This window comes from Argopecten irradians, chromosome 13 (assembly GCF_041381155.1).
Source record: "Argopecten irradians isolate NY chromosome 13, Ai_NY, whole genome shotgun sequence".
Lineage (NCBI taxonomy): Eukaryota > Metazoa > Mollusca > Bivalvia > Pectinida > Pectinidae > Argopecten > Argopecten irradians.
This window is the reverse complement of record NC_091146.1, coordinates 36,176,040-36,182,039: the sequence shown is the minus strand read 5'-3', so window position 1 is coordinate 36,182,039 and position 6,000 is coordinate 36,176,040. Positions and strand designations below refer to the sequence as shown.

General features: G+C 36.1%; 1 pseudogene; it reads left to right on the top strand.

The window, feature by feature from the left end:
* The first annotated feature begins 643 nt into the window (after window positions 1–643).
* LOC138305511 (beta-hexosaminidase-like) overlaps window positions 644–6,000 on the top strand; it is a 50,985-nt pseudogene continuing 45,628 nt past the window's right edge.

Genomic DNA, 6,000 nt, shown 5'->3' with positions numbered 1-6,000 from the left:
GTCAGAACTGGGAAACGTAAGCAGAACTTGACCGTCGTATTAATATGTGAGAACTTTTGGAAGGCCAATAAACGCATTTAGACTGGTTTTCTTTGCCCGACTATTCACTTTAAATATAGTGTAGAAATGCAAATTCTAGTCGTTTAACTTTTTGACTATTGACAATGACATTTTGGTATTAGGATTCCCAAATGTTTCCAAGAAGACGGTATATATAATTAGGTGTACTCTGTCCGTAGTAGACCTATATATATATTGCACGTGCGCAACTCGAAGATATTTCCGTTTTGGGAGAAGGTGATTAGGTCTGAACCTTTTTTTTTCATTTCTCCATACAAGTGATGTTGTACAACGACCTTAGATCAAAAAAAAGATAATTTAAAATTTTGTTACATGTACCTGTACACGTACATGAACGGTTTATTTTCTATGTAAAAGGTTGACCCGCTCCCATTAAATATGCACAATTATATTTTTATGTATAATATGACTGTTTTACCGAATTAATCTTACTGTTATTATTTACAGGGATCAATATTGTGTCATGTATATCGAAATATAGCGGAGATGATGATATTGTTCCGGTCTGACCAGACCTTTTTGTCTTGGTATAAAATTCAGTTGACACCGTTAGTTGCATTGTAAACAACAAAACCGGCCGGATACAGAATTCAGGTGAGGGGGTAGTCGACCATAACAACTAGACAGTTGTGCTGGCCACGTCGGCGGAAGACAACAACAGATATAGATGTAGGTATATAGGGTACCTGGCTTATACATATCTACCTGTTGTCATTGCTGATTGTTGCTTATAATATGACAGATCGAAATAAACTGCATTCACCGTGTCGCAGGCGACTAGATATACTGCGCTGCATGTAGGGGAAAGTAGTCAAATTTCGGACACCTTAATAGTAAAACCTTTGTATGCTTGAAACCTATCCACATACCCCCACAACTGAGGTATGAGCAGAAAGAGAATTTTCTTTTCTTGCATTTATCACTTGAAACTCGACACATATACTAAATTTGTGTTATACCAGGCAAAAGTAATCAGCAATGTATAGCTGTTCGAATTTCAGACAGGGGTGTTCATAATTCGGACATAGGGTGTTCAAATTTCGGACAGCAATTAAAAACCAATTAAAATAAGTATGATTTTCATATAAACACATATATTGTTACATAATCATGAATTTCATGTGAACAAATGTATATGCATTGAAATAAAAAGTTTGTTGAGTTTGTTTAGTTAATATAATATATATCTTTTGTAACTTTCATCATATATACCCCCAGATTTTGAGCTCAATGTGTAAGAACCCTTCAAGGCTTTAGCTGATAAACATGTTCCCTTGTATACTTGCACTTTTATTTCTAGGATATAACTGATTACCCTAGTTACTACTTCTACTTTTCTATCAATTTTATAACTAAGGAAAGCTCTGAATTACTAAAATCCATTCAGAACTTTACAAATGTTACGAAAATCGAACAATATTTAAGTATTTATCGATTAATTTGGACTGTTCCAAATAAGGAAATTTTCATATTAGTAATGGGTGTTCAAATTTCGGACACCAAACTTTATATAAGTATAGTGATGGTTAATTCCCACTGTATTGTTTATTTTTTACTCAAAATACAATAAAAGAATGTGTTTAAACAAAAACAAATAAAAAGTTTAATGAACACACTGAATAAGACATGTTTGCATTGGAGTTCCATATTGCGTCATTTGACCAGTTCATTTTTGTATATTCAACCGCAGGAAAGGTCGCAGTCACATATTCACATTCAAACTTACCATACAAAATATAATGCTCACATATCTGTTCTTCAATCTTGTTAATTTCCAATTTGAAAGTAAAGCATAGGTCAGTTACAATGACTTTTTATTAAATATCTGGACTATTTCATGAGTTTTTAAGTATTTTCTAATTACTGTCCGAAATTTGAATCCGTCCGAAATTTGACTACTTTCCCCTAGTGTTACCTGCACTCGACCAGGTCTGGTAGCACGCTAAATCTGGCTATATAGCTAGATTTGACTATAGGGTCTCTAGCCAAATCTGACAACATGTATACCTAATTTACCTGATCTTCGGTCTATTGATAAGCCATTGGCTTCTAGATCACCTTTACTTTCGACATCTGTCATGTAGATTTCATGAGTTGGACAAATGTAAACAAAAATGTTATTCCTGGTCACAAAATCAGCGTACACATCAAATCTTGAGAATGTGGTGAAACAGGGTTTGGTCGAGTTTTCTCAATTATTGGAATGCCGCGGGTTTTTGGGATACCTCAGGTATCTGTTTGTCGGATAGGTAGGTGACAATTAAATCTCGCCAATCTTGAATCCAGCAACAACCAGTAAACATGTGAATTACGTACCTATTTAGTATTGACATTATACAAATATTGACTTTTTGTAGGTTAATATGAGGAATTGTTAAACCTGAGAAAGGTGATATGGCTGAGGGTAATATCACCTTTCAAAGGTTTAGCAATTCCTCATATTAACCTACAAAAAGTCAATAATTGTTTTTTTATATGATACGATACAATATGATACAAGATTTAGCGGAAAAGATAAAGACTGTTGACTGACTTTTCAGTCAGAAGGTGATATCTTTTCCGCAACAACAGTAGCTATGTATATCCTATATGGAATGAAGTACTGATTGCACATGCACCAAAAGCAAAATAAATTATTCTATATTACATTTTGTGTTAATTATAGACAAACATGATTAAACACCAATTGTTGTTCAAATGATAAATATCGTTTTATGCTCTGTCGGCGGTGGAACATCTTTTAAGATGGGTTATATGGATATTATGAAAAGCAGTATGTATACATTGACATAACGAACCACACGTACATTGCCACATAGCTACATAACACCATCCTCAATAGTGCAGTGGTTACTATCACTGACATTATATTCACCCCTGGTCTATCTTATAGTTAAACTATATGTGGATGTATGGATACTCTACCCTTGGGATAACAAAATGATGTATTACACATTTAATGACCTGGTCTAGGCTAGAATATCCCATCCTTCATATCCACATATGAAAGAGTGTTTTTACACTGTATAGACCAAGACAATGTCATTTTGCAGTTAATCACAGTTTAAATCCTAGTACAGGTCAAAATATCCATCTTTGCATATTACAGAGTTTGCTACCTTGGGGATAGGTATCGATTGTTACGTCATTATTTTGTGAGCGCAATTTACATCTTTTTTTTCGAAAAGAAAGAAGTTATGCTCGCAAACACATGACTTCATAATCAATACCTATCCGCAAGGGCAGATAACTCTGTAATATGCAAATACAGAATAGCCTAAATGTAAGATGCAAAAACGGTACCTGATCATAAAACATGCAGGAATAGAAAGAGTCGCGTAGATGGTGAACGAGTCACTGACACATCAGTTTACAAATAATAAAACTCAGTGAACGAGTCACTGACACATCAGTTTACAGATAAAACTCAGTGAACCAGTCACTAACACATCAGTTTACATAGATAAAACTCAGTGAACCAGTCACTGACACATCAGTTTACAGATAAAACTCAGTGAACCAGTCACTGACACATCAGTTTACAGATAAAACTCAGTGAACCAGTCACTAAAACATCAGTTTTTTACAGATAAAACTCAGTGAACCAGTCACTGACACATCAGTTTACAGATAAAACTCAGTGAACCAGTCACTGACACATCAGTTTACATAGATAAAACTCAGTGAACCAGTCACTGACACATCAGTTTACAGATAAAACTCAGTGAACCAGTCACTAACACATCAGTTTACATAGATAAAACTCAGTGAACCAGTCACTGACACATCAGTTTACAGATAAAACTCAGTGAACCAGGCACTGACACATCAGTTTACATAGATAAAACTCAGTGAACCAGTCACTGACACATCAGTTTACAGATAAAACTCAGTGAACCAGTCACTAAACATCAGTTTACAGATAAAACTCAGTGAACCAGTCACTGACACATCAGTTTACAGATAAAACTCAGTGAACCAGTCACTGACACATCAGTTTACAGATAAAACTCAGTGAACCAGTCACTGACACATCAGTTTACAGATAAAACTCAGTGAACCAGTCACTGACACATCAGTTTACAGATAAAACTCAGTGAACCAGTCACTGACACATCAGTTTACAGATAAAACTCAGTGAACCAGTCACTGACACATCAGTTTACAGATAAAACTCAGTGAACCAGTCACTGACACATCAGTTTACAGATAAAACTCAGTGAACCAGTCACTGACACATCAGTTTACAGATAAAAACTCAGTGAACCAGTCACTGACACATCATTTTACAAGATAAAACTCAGTGAACCAGTCACTGACACATCAGTTTACAGATAAAACTCAGTGAACCAGTCACTGACACATCAGTTTACAGATAAAACTCAGTGAACCAGTCACTGACACATCAGTTTACAGATAAAACTCAGTGAACCAGTCACTGACACATCAGTTTACAGATAAAACTCAGTGAACCAGTCACTGACACATCAGTTTACAGATAAAACTCAGTGAACCAGTCACTGACACATCAGTTTACAGATAAAACTCAGTGAACCAGTCACTGACACATCAGTTTACAGATAAAACTCAGTGAACCAGTCACTGACACATCAGTTTACAGATTTAACCAGTCACTGACACATCAGTTTAAACTCAGTGAACCAGTCACTGACACATCAGTTTACAGATAAAACTCAGTGAACCAGTCACTGACACATCAGTTTACAGATAAAACTCAGTGAACCAGTCACTGACACATCAGTTTACAGATAAAACTCAGTGAACCAGTCACTGACACATCAGTTTACAGATAAAACTCAGTGAACCAGTCACTGACACATCAGTTTACAGATAAAACTCAGTGAACCAGTCACTGACACATCAGTTTACAGATAAAACTCAGTGAACCAGTCACTGACACATCAGTTTACAGATAAAACTCAGTGAACCAGTCACTGACACATCAGTTTTACAGATAAAACTCAGTGAACCAGTCACTGACACATCAGTTTACAGAAATAAAACTCAGTGAACCAGTCACTGACACATCAGTTTACAGATAAAACTCAGTGAACCAGTCACTGACACATCAGTTTACAGATAAAACTCAGTGAACCAGTCACTGACACATCAGTTTACAGATAAAACTCAGTGAACCAGTCACTGACACATCAGTTTACAGATAAAACTCAGTGAACCAGTCACTGACACATCAGTTTACAGATAAAACTCAGTGAACCAGTCACTGACACATCAGTTTTACAGATAAAAACTCAGTGAACCAGTCACTGACACATCAGTTTACAGATAAAACTCAGTGAACCAGTCACTGACACATCAGTTTACAGATAAAACTCAGTGAACCAGTCACTGACACATCAGTTTACAGATAAAAACTCAGTGAACCAGTCACTGACACATCAGTTTACAGATAAAACTCAGTGAACCAGTCACTGACACATCAGTTTACAGATAAAACTCAGTGAACCAGTCACTGACACATCAGTTTACAGATAAAACTCAGTGAACCAGTCACTGACACATCAGTTTACAGATAAAACTCAGTGAACCAGTCACTGACACATCAGTTTACAGATAAAACTCAGTGAACCAGTCACTGACACATCAGTTTACAGATAAAACTCAGTGAACCAGTCACTGACACATCAGTTTACAGAGATAAAACTCAGTGAACCAGTCACTGACACATCAGTTTACAGATAAAACTCAGTGAACCAGTCACTGACACATCAGTTTACAGATAAAACTCAGTGAACCAGTCACTGACACATCAGTTTACAGATAAAACTCAGTGAACCAGTCACTGACACATCACAGATAAAACTCAGTGAACCAGTCACTGACACATCAGTTTACACAGATAAAACTCAGTGAACCAGTCACTGACACATCCAGTTT